The sequence below is a fragment of the Mesoplodon mirus genome, assembly GCF_964341445.2.
Source record: "Mesoplodon mirus genome assembly, chromosome: 19".
In the NCBI taxonomy this organism is placed as follows: Eukaryota; Metazoa; Chordata; class Mammalia; order Artiodactyla; family Ziphiidae; genus Mesoplodon; species Mesoplodon mirus.
In genome coordinates, this window is record NC_138995.1 from 11411600 (window position 1) to 11427679 (window position 16080).

Consider the following 16080-nt stretch of genomic DNA (forward strand, 5'->3'; position numbering starts at 1 on the left):
TAAGCCCTTGTTATACTGATTGAGTTAATTCTCTCAACCATACTAGGAGACAGGTACCATTAATACCCCCATTTTGCAGAGGAAACTGAGGTTTAAGTGAATTAGAAAACTTGGCCAACAGCATGTATCTAGCAAGTGATGGAGCTACTATCTTGGGAAAGTGCCACCCCAAGAGCCATAATGAATTCATTTTTATGAGCTATATATACTGTTTATTTGTTATATATGTTTATATTTATTATTTATAATATCTATTATGATCTATTTCTATGCATTATATATCATAAATATACATTATAATATACTTCCTATTTATATATTGATTTCCATATATATACATAAAATGTACTAAATACTAAAGGATTTAGTACTTAATTAGCCAATTATTCTCTTCTTTTTTTTTTCATATTTTTAAGGCAGAACAACCACCTTCATGGCTATCTTGGATGATAAGCGGAAGAGTAGCTGCTCAGGTTAAAGCAGGGAAAGAGAGCGGGGATGTCTGTGGGTCAGGTGATAGTGGCCAGTCCAGTTTACCTCCTCCAGGGCAGCTCTGCTGACCCCGAATTCTTCTCAGATTTCAGTTTGAAACCCCTCTCCCTGCAGGTGGCCTTTTCACCATCGTAGTACCTCCTGAGGCATAAGTCAAAATCCAGTTGCCAGGGACTCCCCTGGTGGTCCAGTGGTTAAGACTTTGCCTTCCAGGGCAGGGAGAGCGGGTTCGATCCCTGGGGGAACTAAGATCCCACATGCCTGGCGGCCAAAAAACCAAAACAAAAAACAGAAACAACATTTTAACAAAAATTCAATAAAGACTTAAAAAAAAAATCCAGGTTCCAGGACTGGACTGGGTTGTAGACCATCCAGTTTAGTTTTTGACTGGATGGGGGCCCACAGATGAGCACTTGAGCCACAAGCTGTAACCTCCACCCCTTGACTTTCCACTTCTGTCCGTATTTGGAGACCCCTGAGGTCCCCAAAGCAGAGAGTGCCAAGTTGAAGTGAGTATTCACACTTATTTTGTTCCCAGGGTGTGCTGTGTTTGGTTACTGTGTTATGACAGTGTGTTCCCACAGTCTAAGCCCTTGCTTTCCACCTTCACTTACTTACCTGAACTGAATGGCCCCCGACAGCTTTTCTGTGTGCAGCCTTGACCCCCAGGCACTTCCTGATAAGCCTGAAATTACAGTCAGGGGTGTCAGCTCGTACACACTGCCATGTCACATGCTCTGTGAGGCAGTGACTATATTTTGTTCACTTTTATGTCCCTGGCACGCAGTATACTACTTGGGACGTGGCAAGGACTCAACGGTGTTTTCTTCAATTGTTAATTAACTAATGGCGCTAGCTTGTGCTCTTATCAGTTGATTTAAATGTCAGTTCATTAACTGTCCTGAAGAAGCAGATGTGGTTTTACGTGCTTAATTTATAAGGAGGAAGCCTTTTGATGATCATGGGTTTTGTTTTAAAATCTTAAAAAAAAAAAATTAGGGGGATTTAGTGATTCGATGAACCGTGGAATTAATTGCTTGCTTTCCCCAATTTCTATCACTCTCTCCCGAGTCCAGTCTGTTAAAGATGCTTTTGACAGCTCTGACACGTTGTTTTACATCTTAACTAGCAGGTCAGCTCACCTTCCTTGTGAACTAGGAACCATCTTTCATGTTTGCTTTCCTGATTCCAGTGTAATTCTCTGGAAACAAAGCTATCAGCTGTCATTGTTTTTCTATCATTATAATTTCAAGTGACATTATAACAAGCTTTTTCGACCCTCTGGGATACTTAGAAGTATTCATTAGCCTCATATCACCAAGTATAGCTCTCTTAAAACTGAAAATGCAAATATTTCATTAGCTTCTTTTTCTCATGGTTAGTTATCATTAATGATAGAAGTTTTGTGAGTCAAGTGGCATTTTTACAAAAGAAGAAAATGTGTGTGCTCTTAACCACATCAAAGCTATTTTAAATGATAAGTATGTCAACTCAATGTCCAAATAACTTCAAATTATCAGAATGTTAAAGGCAAGAAATAATTCAACAGTTTGAAGTCATGCCCAATTTTTCTACATTCTAGTATTACCTTTTCTTTTGCACTGGATTTGGGCAAATATTCTCAAGGATAATTAAAGACAGGTGAAATACCTGGCCCTTACTATTAATTTGATACCAGAGTTACCCCAAATGGGAGAAAACATTATCCTGCTAATGGTAATATCATATAGTGCCTTGCTTTCTATTTTTTTACATATCATTTTTCCACCAATATTCAGTTTTTGAGTAACAGGTCCTAGACACTACAGCAATTAAATCCAACTTTCCCACAAACCTCCATGGCCATAGGGCAAGTAAGAGGCCAGAGCCAAAGATTCAAAATCAAGTTGGTTAGATTTTGTCTGTGCCTGTTGCTCCTTGCCATTTTGCTTCTATATACAAATTGTTAATTCACTGTTTAGTTTAACCATGTTCCAGGTAAATTGTGCATTAAATATTTTAAGCACTACACAGATTCGCCATTTACCACGTAGTGACTGTACTAAACCTCACAAATGTATTTTAAAGGAAGAGAAATAGCTATATTCTTTGTGCACCGCTAATTCCCTATCATCTTAAATTTTTTCCAGTTATTTAATTTCTACGCCTGGGAAAGGCACAATCTTTCATATAATAAATACTGTGAAATCAGAGGAATGCCATTTCTCTCTCAAACCAATTTTCATTAACTAGAAAATATAGACTGACCCCAAAAAACTTCTCCTGCTTTCAGTTGTAATCTCTTTTAGAAAAAAAAAGCTACAAAGTATCATTTGCAATTTAAAATGTCTTTCTGAAAGGCCACCAGTCACTGAAATGCCACATTCAGAGATGCTTTCTTTCTTTCATTCAGATGGCTTTTAATAAGTAAATTCACAGCCACTGCAACAGTTTCTCTAAGAATGTGTTGAGACTTAACTAAATTATATACCTGAGTGTGTGTTTTGGGGGGGGGTACTGAAATCACTTTCAGAAGTTCACAAGACCGTTCTAGATAATCACCTTCCCAAATACCTGAGAGGAGGTACATGAAACAAAACTCTAATCACACCCTGTACCATTCAGAAAGCATGGCCACATGTAGTGTTGCTATTTTCATTTTTATATAATCAAGAGTTTCCACTAGGATCAGTGGATATTATTCAGTTTTGGAACTGCACTTCAGGGCAATTTATTTCCATTGCTGGATTAAAAGCATCGATTGGCCTGCATGATCCTACCCCTGTGACCCCCATCAGCCTCTCTTTCCCACTCACAAAATTTTCTGTGGTCTGGTCACCACTGTTTCCTTTCCTCCTACTTCTTTTTTTTTTTTTTTTTTACTTATTTATTTATTTTTGCTGTGTTGGGTCTTTGTTGCTGCACGCAGGCTTCTCACTGCGGTGGCTCCCCGTGTTGTGGAGCACAGGCTCTAGGCACGCAGGCTTCAGTAGTTGTGGCATGAGGACTCAGTAGTTGTGGCTCACGGGCTCTAGAGCACAGGCTCAGTAGTTGTGGCTCACGGGTTTAGTTGCTCCGCAGCACGTGGGATCTTCCCGGACCGGGGATCATACCCCTGTCCCCTGCATTGGCAAGCGGATTCTTAACCACTGCGCCACCAGGGAAGCCCTCCTCCTACTTCTGACTCAGTATTTTTGCACATGGTGTTGTGTCAACTTGGAGGACTCTCCCCCTCCTCTTCTTTGTCTTTGTACCTTAAATGTTACTTTCTCCATGGAGCATTACATAAACCAAGAAGTAGGTGTCACCCCATTACCTGCTCTTGTAGCACTATGTAGAATCTTTCGTTACACACAGATCAATTGTAATTAATGAAAAGTGTAATATCCTCCTCCTCCATGCGCTCCCATCACTACAAGCGTTTCCACCACCATTGTCCTCTTAATGTCATGTTTTAGTAGCTCAGTACTCATCGATATCCCCCACTGTGCCGTGAGCTATGTGAAGACAGGGCTGCCCTATCCTAGCCATATCTTCATCTTTTTATGTGGAGAGTATCACAGTCATTGGCACAAAAGTAGATCCACAAGGAGTATTTAGTGAATGAATGAAATGAACTTGAACTTAACTCACTGTAACTGCCTAGTTCAGCTCCTCTTGAGGGTGTACTGGACCACTGAAAGATTTCCCAGCCTCAGCACTATTTTCTTTTTCATAAATCCATTTATTTATTTATTTTTGGCTGTGTTGGGTCTTCGTTGCTGCGCGCGGGCTTTCTCTAGTTGTGGCAAGCCGGGGCTACTCTTCGTTGCGGTGCACGGACTTCTCATTGAGGTGGCTTCTCGTTGTGGAGCACGGGCTCTAGGTGCATGGGCTTCGGTAGTTGTAGCATGTGGGCTCAGTAGTTGTGGCTCGCGGGCTTAGTTGCTCCGGGGCATGTGGGATCTTCCCGGACCAGGGCTCGAACCCGTGTCCCCTGCACTGGCAGGCGGATTCTTAAGCACTGTGCCACCAGGGAAGTCCCAGTCTCAGCACTATTAACATTTGGGTCAGGTAATTATTTGGGGGTGGTGCGCGTGCGCGTGTTAGTGGGAGGGGGCTGTTCCGTTCATGGTGAGATGTACAGCGGCATGCATGGCTTCTCTCCACCACATACCAGTAGCACCTCCCCGAGTCCTGACAATCAAAAATGTCTCTAGATGTTATCAAACATGGTCTTGGAAATCAAAATTGCTCCCTTGAGACTTACTTAATAATCCAATACATGCCTTCCTCTGACCAAAATCAGTCACATTGACAAAATAATAAAATCTTACTATCAATAATAATAAGACAAATTCCAGTTGTGTTCTAACTTGCCTAAATACCTTTCGCTGGGTCACCATGTCTACAGAATTTATAACGTGCGCTGTAAATAATGGCGTTGTCGAAAGCGGGATCTGAAATATCCGCATTGTACTTACTGTCTTCTCCATGAGTTGCTACTTTGACCTTCAGCAGGTGCTTAGACCTCCCTGGATTCCAAGCTCTTCATTTCGAAAGCTAGGCTAAATGATTTATACTGTTTTTCTCACTCCAAAATTCTCAGATTCTTTATACAATTCTGTTACCCATGCGAATTGGCACACAGTGTCTTTACACATTTTGCACTATGTTCAGGCAACACCTATTGTTTAAAGTATTTTTAAAAAATCACATCTGGATGCTATCTAAGAATTCAGAGATTGCCTGAAATATTTTTCTTATGAGGTACCAAGAAACCCTATGCAACACTTTGCATAGTATATTATTTAGAAAATAAAGTGTGTTCTGCCTCTAATAGACTTCAAATAGTAGAATGCTATGCTGTTGAAAGAGGGGACCCTTAATCTTGGTAACTTATTACGTGGCTTTAGGGAAGTGATTTAATTTCTGTGAACCTACTTTCTCCCATCTGTAGGTTAGAAGTTATAACAGTACCTCATATGGTTGTTGTGAGGTTTAGGGTTTGGTACAATGTCTCATGCATAGTTAACTGTTCAATAAATTTTACTGCTTTTTTTTTTAACTAATTCTAAGACATTTTTTAGCAATGGCAACTGCTTTAATCAGCAACTTTTTCTCTTAGTGTCACGTGTAAGAAATGTTCACCTTGTAATCAACGGCATCAAAGATAGGAGATGAGTATTACGAGCTTTTTGGTCCACACATTATATGAGCTCATAGCGTCCAACAGTATAGGAGCTCAATATAAATTTGTTGAATTAAATATCATGCATCAGTATACATGCATGTTTCAGCGATGTGTGGGCATAGGTTGTTCTACTTTATAGAAAAATGTAAATTTATTGACCTATGTGGAAACCAACAAGAGTCACTTCCTGTTTATGACCTAGATGGTCAGATTAAAAATCTCATTATAAAGTTATCCTCATTTGCATAGAATGTCCTTTACTTGTAACATTTAATTAATATCATAACTCATCAAAGGTGCTGAATAATAATATATGCCACTATCCCATTTGGCTAATCCCAAAGGAGCATATGTTTATTTAGATTTCCTATACTAGAGAGATTAAGGCCTGAAGATGCTGCATTAGAACCTACAGCTATCTTTTTTATTTTTCCCAAGGCTGCTAATTATGTTCTCAAAATATGATTAGTTGAAGCAATTTGTATGCAAAGCACATCCTATCATTACAATGCCTTTATATCTTTGTCATGTGGCTACTTAGCCCATATAACCTAACAATAACCCATTATCAAGAAAGATGATCTGGGACTTCCCTTGTGGAGCAGTGGTTAGGAATCCCCCTGACAATGCAGGGGACACGGTTTTGTGTCTTTGTCTTCATTATGTTTTCTGGACAACGGCACATGGTTACGGTATGGAACATTCCTTATTCTTTTGGCCCAGACAGCTCTGTTGAGCCTGGTGTCAGTGCATACATCTGGAGGTCCTATCTCCTTCATAGCAAATTTCTGGATTTCTTTGAGTGCCTGAGGGCCATGCTTCTTGAAACCCACTCCATGGGGCTGGATATTGTGAATGTTGACAGTATACTCTCTGGTCACCACCTCGTTGATGGTGGACTGGGCCTTCTCGGCACCCTTCTTTGCGGGAGCCATCCTGCCAGGCCGGGGTTGGAAAGCAACAATTTTTATTTTAAATCACGAAGTTTTGAGGTGGTTTGCTAGGCAGAAGCAGAAACATGGTATAGAAAGTAGTACCTACAAGTGGGATGTTGCCATAGCAAAAATCTAAAATATGTGGTCTTGGGAAGAAGGAAACTACTTGGCTAAGTTGACCCAAAAAAATGATGAGGAGCTTGGTTGGCAAAGGCTTGGGAAGTGGTGAGAAAAATTTTATTGGATGTTGAAAAAAATGATGACCCATTATTTATGGACAAAATTGTCTCTTGTAATTAGTAGAAAATGGAAACAATGTACCTAAACGCACAGCATCTCATCAACTGTGGCTGCCCACTGTGAGTTTAAGAAATGATTTCATTTTTCACTCTAATCTTGTGATAATTATCCATAAAAGCAGCCAAGTTTACTTGAATTGCTTTTTAAAATTTCATACACATTTGTCACTCTTTATGCTTTGGTCTGGAAACTTATTTTAACAATTATATCAATTTATTTAATAGATTGGTTTTCTTATTTGTTTTACAAAGTTCATCACATAGTGTTTTTTTTGTGGTTTGCTTGCTTATTTGTATTTTGCCTATATACTACCTGATTTAAATTGTTTGGGCATCTAAATGCATCTTCTCAAGAAATCCTTCATTTGCTTCTGTGTAAAATTATCCTAAGTAACACCAGAATTACCCATAATATTGTTTAGTGCTAGAGGAATTTTAAAGAAAATGCAGACTCAATTTTTATTTCATGTTCAGTCAGCACTTTTACATAAGTATTATAGAAGCCAAGTTCTCTCTCAAAGATGGGTAAAAATATCAACATAGGCTAAGAATGGGGAAGAATAAATAATGTAAATCTTCAAAATCATCCTTTTTAGGATTTTTATTATTTTTATTTATCTGTTACTCATAGGTATTCTATGTTATACAAATATATTAGAGAACTCAACTCTGTGGCATCATGATCTCAATAATTAATCTCTATAATTATATCTCTATAATTAATAACCTTTACAATTTGAAAAAATAAATATAATTATAATAAAATATGTAAATAGATAAGCTAAGTATATTTCAAAATCTTACCAAAAAATACATTTGTTTTTTATTTCCCTAAGAGCAAGTTAGTGCTTCTGAGAATGACGGATTCATGTTTAAGTGGATGACTTTCACTCTGTACACACTCACTACATCTATTTAAGATCAATGACATTTCTGAATATTTTTAAGGAACAAAAAAGATTTGCCTTGACGATGATTTCCTTTTCAAGCTTGTATCTATTTGAAGGGATATATTTAAATCATGTCAATATTCATGTTGTCCACATACAGTTGTTGTTTGCTGATATAAAGCAGACTACCCTTGAGCTGATGTTTTACTCATATCAAGTGCTAGAGAAGCCTGAAATTTTATCTGCAGGTACACATTTTTTTAATTATTTTAATTTTACATTGAAGTATAGTTGATTTACAATGTTTCTGGTGTACAGCACAGTTTTATATATACATATATATATATAAACATGTAACAATATATATATTACATATATAGCATATTCTTTTTCAGATTCTTTTCCATTATAGGTTATTCCAAGATATTAAATAGAGTTCCCTGTGCTATACAGTAGGACCTTCTTGTTGGTAAACATTTGTGTACAATGTTTGTTTTGGGTGCTTCTAATGACAAAATAATGCCCCACCATCTACAACAGTAGCCCTTGTTTAGAATAGTCCCTGACACGTAGGATGACGGTCAGTAAATGAATGATGAGAGAGGAACATCTAGGCTCCCGTAGCAGATGAAAGAATGAGGCAGAGTTAAAATCATGCTGACACTAAATCAAGCATGATGCTTGGCCGTCTAGGCAGCTGATGCAGTGGACACATCTTCTTGGCATTAGGGATCCTGGATTCCAGTCATGCATCCTCTACACTCGCTCATCTGAGCCTTGATTTCCTCATTGTATTATCAAATCGAACTTTAAAAGACCCAGCCTTAACATGCAAATATTCTATCATTTTTGGTATAATATACCTCCTTACAAATACGATTCTTGTCAGGATTTTATGTGTAAGACTGGCAATCTTCTTAGTGTTACTTCCTTTTTCTCTTTTTTTCCTTTACTACTGTAGAGTCTTTCTTTTAACTGAAGATTCTACCCAGCAATAGTGTTCTTGCTAACATAAGTATCAGTTATTTAGGTCTGGAAGAAATCTTACAGGTGGTCCTTTCCTATTTACTCATTTTTACATAAGAACAGAGATACTGACATGTAACACGAATTGTTTAAGTTTCTACATGGAATTGCTGGTAAAGCCAAGATTCTTGCTTTTCTGATTTGCTGCAAAGAGAGTTCTTTCTACTCCTCCATTGTGCCAGATCAAGAGAGCCAAGTTCGTTAGTTAGGATTTAATTCGCGTCTTGTTGTCTACTTTCCATCATTTGCTTTTATTTTTCACTACATGAACAGACATAGTATCCTTCAAATAACAATCACCAACCTAGCAGAAAGAGTAAAACACATGTGAGACTGCAATTTGTTTATAATTGGTGAAAGTTTTTTTTGTTGTTTTTTTTTAAAGAAGATGTTGGGGGTAGGAGTTTTTATTAATTAATTTATTTATTTTTGCTGTGTTGCGTCTTCGTTTCTGTGCGAGGGCTTTCTCTAGTTGTGGCAAGCGGGGGCCACTCTTCATCGCGGTGCGCGGGCCTCTCACTATCGTGGCCTCTTGTTGCGGAACACAGGCTCCAGACGCGCAGGCTCAGTAGTCGTGGCTCACGGGCCTAGTTGCTCCGCGGCATGTGGGATCCTCCCAGACCAGGGCTCGAACCCGTGTCCCCTGCATTAGCAGGCAGATTCTCAACCACTGTGCCACCAGGGAAACCCCGGTGAAAGTTTATTTTAAAAAAATAATGCAGCCATCACCAGGAGCAGATTCTCATTAACAAAAAAGTTTTTAGCATCTGAACTTTAAATACCATTCATGTAGTTTTGAAATGTTCTTAACACAGCCAAATCATACTTCTCAATCTTTAATTTGGGGCATTTTGCTTGTAGGGGATCAAAGAGGCAAAAAAATTTTCTTTCATCTTCTCTTCCCAACCACATGAATCCCCCTGTGCTATAGCTCTAAACCCAGAAAATACATCTATTCCTTTTATTAATTCTTTTTACATCTTTATTGGAGTATAATTGCTTTACAATGGTGTGTTAGTTTCTGCTTTATAACAAAGTGAATTAGCCATATATATACATATATCCCCATATCTCCTCCCTCTTGCGTCTCCCTCCCACCCTCCCTATCCCACCCCTCTAGGTGGTCACAAAGGACCTAGTTGATCTCCCTGTGCTATGCTGCTGCTTCCCACTAGCTATCTATTTTACATTTGGTAGTGTATATATATATGTCCATGCCACTCTCTCAGTTTGTCCCAGCTTACCCTTCCCCCTCCCCATGTCCTCATTCTATTCTCTATGTCTGTGTCTTTATTCCTGTCCTGCCCCTAGGTTCATTAGAACCATTTTTTTCTTTAGATTCCATATATACGTGTTAGCATACTGTACTTGTTTTTCTGTTTCTGACTTACTTCACTCTGTATGACAGACAAGATGTGGCACATATATACAATGGAATATTACTCAGCCATAAAAAGAAATGAAATTGAATTATTTGTAGTCCTTTTATTAATATCATTATACTTAGCATATTTTCCCCTGGGACTGGAAGTAGATGGCTGTTTCAACACTTAAAATGTTTACCAGCGGCAGCTGTTTTCATGAATTTGCATCTCAGCACCGTGGGGAATGTTATATTAGCCTCTAATCCTGAGCTGAAACTGTCAGAGAAAGCAATGAGCAGTGGTTGGTAGCAAACATTGTTTGACACACTTGGTAGGTCCTTATACAGGCTGCTCTCTGATTGCAGGTGGGGATTCGCACACATCTCGGGGTCAGAAACAATAACGCAAATAAAATACCGAACCAGAATTCTTCAACATCTGGGAACCTTTTAAAAAGCCATCTCACCAGCTAGAAGGGATGCTCTTGGCACTAGAACAGTTCATTATAAGAGACAACTAAAGTATTAGGAATTTTACTCTTCAACATAAGTTAAGCTTAAAATAACTTCTGTGTTTTATTCTGAAATGAAACACACATCCTATATTTCTATTAAACCTCAGTCTGATAATAAGCTGTTAAGTCATTTAATAAAGCAACTGATCAATTTGATTGAAAGTGGATTAGCATCGCTGTTGTCACACGAAATAAAACAGAGAGGTGAGGACCAGGTCATAAACATTTCACTTTGGTTATAGATCCAAGCACTATACATTTGCAGCCACCTGAAATCCTTGGTCACACATCTTCCATCATTTCCTCCCCCCGCAGCTTTAGCTCACACCATTCTTTCTGTTCTCTGAACTCGCCTAGTAATTACACTCAGTACTTCAGCTCTTAATTATGGGCTGCGTCGCCTTTGCAGAACAGAATGGTAGCACTTGAAAGCATCTTGCTAATCCTCTGATCTAACCTCCTTATCTAACAAAATGCCCCCCAAATCATGATTTTTTACAATATCTCTACCATGCACCTCATGTACAGCAGAATTGAAACTAGACTTGAAACTTATTGATGTCTAATCCAGGAATTTGCCATCTTTAAAATGCAGTGTTCATGTGTCTTCCCAACCAGATTGGAAGGTCTCTGGAATAAAACTGCACATAAGCAGGTATATAATGAGTGCTTTAGTCTGATTCTTGTATGCCCTAGAGTATGTTAGAGTTGGAAACAGTAGCTGGAAAAGGCCACTTCAGTAAATTTCACACTTGTCATAATATCCTGTTGTGACAGGTTTTTTTAAAAGATATTTAAAACATCTAGAAAGTGCGATCGCTTTTTGTAAGTTTTAACGAGTCAATGTATAGACTCCAAAATCTATATCCAAATATAAAGCAGTCATTTGATAAAGAGAGATTATTTGGATTATCCTGCTTTCCCAAATTATCATGAGAAACCTTCTCTGTTCACTTAAAACTTTATAAGGAAAATGATTTCTCCCAGGCATCCACATTTCCAAAGGATTCAGGGATCTTTGGAGAAATGCTAATTATAGGATCAAGACAGAAAGAGAATACAAGGTGCGCCTGGTCTATCTTTACTGTCCCAAAGTAAGTGCTAAAAACAAACAAACAAAAAACTACCTTGAGAGAATATGTCAAAGGAACACAGGATCCAAGTGAAAGAGTTCCCAATGGCTAAAGAAGGGATGATTTGAACAAAAAAATAAATAAAGTAGGATTGGATTATAATGCAAAGCATAAAATAAATATCCATGGGTCCATATTGATATTAGCAAGTAATTGAGTACATAAATGAATGGAGGAGGGACAAATCTGCCCTGCAGTAGAATTCCGAATATTTTATGTAGATACTCTGCCCCCAAGGAAGTGAGGCATAAACCGCCCTCCCTAAGTGTGGGTTACACATGGTGACTTCTTTCCAAAGGACACAATGTGGAAATAATTAGAATAAGTAACTTTATGGTGGAGAAACCTAACAAGACCTCAGCCCAGTGATCAAAGTTAACACCAATAGTGATGAGTCACATTCATTTATGTGCCTTTGATACGATGTGATAGAATGATACTTTACCCGCGTTCTTCCTGCCAAGACCTGTAACCTACGCTAGTCATGAGAAAAATTTCAGAAAATTCCCTATAGAGGGACATTTTACAAAATCCCTGGCCACTGCTCAAAACTCAAGGTCATCAAAAACAAGGAAAGTCTGAGAAGCTATCACAGGTAAGAGTAGCTTAAGGAGACGTGACAACTCAATGTACTGTGTTATCATGAATGGAATCCAGGGACGGAAAAAGCACATAAGGTGAAAAATAAGAAAATCTAACTAAAGTATTAACTTTAGTTAATAGTAATGTATCAATATCAGTTCAATAAAATTAACAAAGGTGCCAAGCAAATGTAAAATGTTAATCATAGGGGAACTGGGCGTAGGTTTACGGGAACAATAATGTATATATACTGTGTTCACAATTTTTCTGTAAATCCAAATTTTTTTCTAAAATAAAAACTTGATTTAAAATAAATAAATTGGCAAAGTATCTGAACACACAAGTTAATACAAAATTATATATACAAATTGCTATTAAGCACACGGAGAGATGCTCATTAGTCATCAAGGATGTGCAAATTAATACCACAGTGAAATACCACTGCACCTGACAACACCAAGGCAGGGTGAGTGTTTGTTGCAACTGGAACTCCTCCAGATTGATGGTCAGGGTGCAAACTTATAAAACCATTTAGGAAAACAGTTTGAGGGTTTCTTAAAAATTTAAACATATACTTTCCCTATGACCCAGCAATTAAACTCCTAGCTATTTAATCAAAAGAAATAAAGATATATGTCTACACAAAGACTTGCACACAAGGATTCATAGCAGCCTTATTCATGAGATCCCAACCCTGTAAATTAGTAAGAAGTTTTTTATAAGCAAATTGTGTTCAATAATAAAATGATGATTACATATTTTTCTAGTAATTTTGCTGTATGTATTATCTCCAGAATATCAAGATGTTATATAAAGACAAAGATGATAACCCCATGTTTCATGTTAGCCGTACTATCATTTATTCATATCTGTTCAAGGATAACCAATCTATTTTTAAATAATTTCCCCTTATAGATTTCCACTCCAATTCTAATTATCCAACCATGCTTAGTAACAGTGAGATGACTTTCTCCAAATCACCAAAAGTAAGATTCCTTTCCAATGTGATTTTAAGCTCTAGGTAGTTCAACTCAGACTTACTTCAAAGGAGGCTGCTTGTGATTTTTTTTTTTTTCTGTGGGGACATTTGGTTGACTCTCTACATCAGAAAATTCTTTGCACTAATGAAAAATGGTTAGATGCATCGTTGTGTGTTATTTTTATTTATTTCCTCCTGAATTAGATCAGGTGTTGTATTTTGTTTCCTCAATATTATACTCTGAACCAAGACACAAAATTAATGTATTGCATTTAGGTTTTTAATAATGATATAATATTTACAATTGTGGTTGTGTTCATAGAGTAGCAGCCGTTTATATAAAAAGTGAAAATTTATATATTATTCCAATATTTTGGTTTTATTAAATCAGAGCATCTAAGGAATGATTAAACATTTAATGATTAAACCCAAGTTGTTGCCTTAAAAACATATATGTTCATCATTTTTGAGTAAAATAGAATTATCGTTTCAGGTCCACTAACTACCATTTTTTAATTTAATAAGGTTCTGTTGAGTTTGCCTCATTTATTTAAAAACACTCAGGTAGGGCTTCCCTGGTGGCGCAATGGTTGAGAGTCTGCCTGCTGATGCAGGGGACACGGGTTCGTGCCCCGGTCCGGGAAGATCCCACATGCCACGGAGCGGCTGGGCCCGTGAGCCATGGCCACTGAGCCTGCGTGTCCAGAGCCTGTGCTCTGCAGCGGGAGAGGCCACAACAGTGAGAGGCCCACGTACTGCAAAAAAAAAAAAAAAAAAAAAAAAGTAAAAACACTCAGGTAGCCTATACTGAAATTAAATGATGAGGCATCTCCATATATTTCTACTGACACTAATATTTTGACAGCTAATACTTTGCCTCTGATTTAAGAGTCTGGTTATTGGCAGTGAAGATAATCCATGAGACCTACTTCTTATAAAGAATTGTTCTATAAGATGTATTACTTTAGATATTATTTATTGCATATTTCCAGACTTTAAATTGTTTGGAGCCAAGGATTACTTCTAAAAATGTTCTTTGAGTTCGAAGAACTCGCCTTGTCCTGCCCAACAGCGTGAGTAAATCACTCCTCAGCAGCAAAACAAAGAGAAAATAAAAGTCATAGGGACACATTAAGGTTATTTGCTAGGACACTTCTGAACTATGCTGAAGTTAAGATGCGTTCACACTTTATGAGCATAGTCTTAAAATGAGCTGCATTCTCACCAAGGTATTTTGCGTAGTTTGAGGGCAGAGTTTCGTTAGAAACAATAACACAGTCTCTAAGCATCAGTGCCAAAGCAAGAGAAAAATGTGTGAGTCCAGATTCATTAATTCACACCTGCCTTTCCCTCCCAAATCAGGGAATAACATCAGTTTCCCTACGTTTGAGCAAACCATTAATCTAGGATGTATTTTTGATACCTCCCTGTTTTCTCAGTGTAGTTAGTCACCCAGCCATACCAGTTTTAACATCCAAATATCTATAGAAAACTAACCACAGGTAATTAGACTGTAATCAGTCTCCTGTCTCATATTTTCACCTTCTCGTCCCTAGATTACTGCAAAAGTATCTGAATTTCTTGTCCTGGAGGCATTAATTATCTTCCTACATTGAAAAGCTGATCACCTGCTTAAAACTAAACTAACTGCTCAATGGCCCAAGGATAAAGACCACTTTTTATCAAGGTCTGTACAGACTTCATGATTTGCCCATAATTTCATTTTTACTCTCTGTCTCTTCCTTTTCTTTGTTCAACAGACACATTGGGCTTCTCTCATTTACATGCTTGTAAATCCTGCCACAGGGCCTTTCCACAAGCTGATCCTTGGCCTGAAATGTCCTTGTCGCTCCAAACACCTGTCACATGTCCACATCTGTACAGATGTCAGTTCTTCAGAGAAACGGCTCATGGTTTCCTAGGCCCTGTTCATACACTCTTTACAATATCAGTGCACATTTTTTACTGCTCTGTGTTTAATAATGTACCAATGGACATTTGGCTCAACATCTTATTCTGAATACTAAATAGAGTGAAGCAAATATTTTTTGATGAATGAAAAAATACTGATAAATCACCACCTTTGTTCCTGGCAGTGATCTGGCTCCTGCAGAAATAACAGCAAATTCTTTGGGGACGAATTGTTAAGAGATAATAAACAAATGTCAGGAAGCGTGTAGAAATACTATGTTATTAGTTCTACAGATAAGGAAAAAACATATTAAAACCTAGCAGGGGATAGAGTGACAGGGGGATATCCCCTGGTCAAAGACAGTCACTCTGAGAAGCTGACACTGGAGAAGGAGTTAAATGACCTGAGACATTCTGCTTTCTGGTCACATCACATGGTCTTGCAGGCATGTTACTTTTGAACTTGGAATTTTATTCCGAGTGAGATGAGAAGTCATTGGAGAGTGATGAGCGGGGTGTGATGTGGTCTGACTCGGTAAATAAAGTGATGTGTTCTGAATATATAATAAAGATTCCCTCTGGTTGCTCCGTGGAGTACAGACTTTATCACGGAAAAGGCAAAACATGTAGATCAGTGATCAGATTACCCCAATCATGCAGAAGAGAGATGTTTGGATTCTGGATCTTTGGAAGGTAGAGCTTTCAGGATTTGCTGGAGGAGAAGATGGGATTGGGTGAAAGAGAGGGGTATCCAGATGACCCCAAGATTTTAGTCTCAGCAACTGTAGGAGAACCACCCTCCC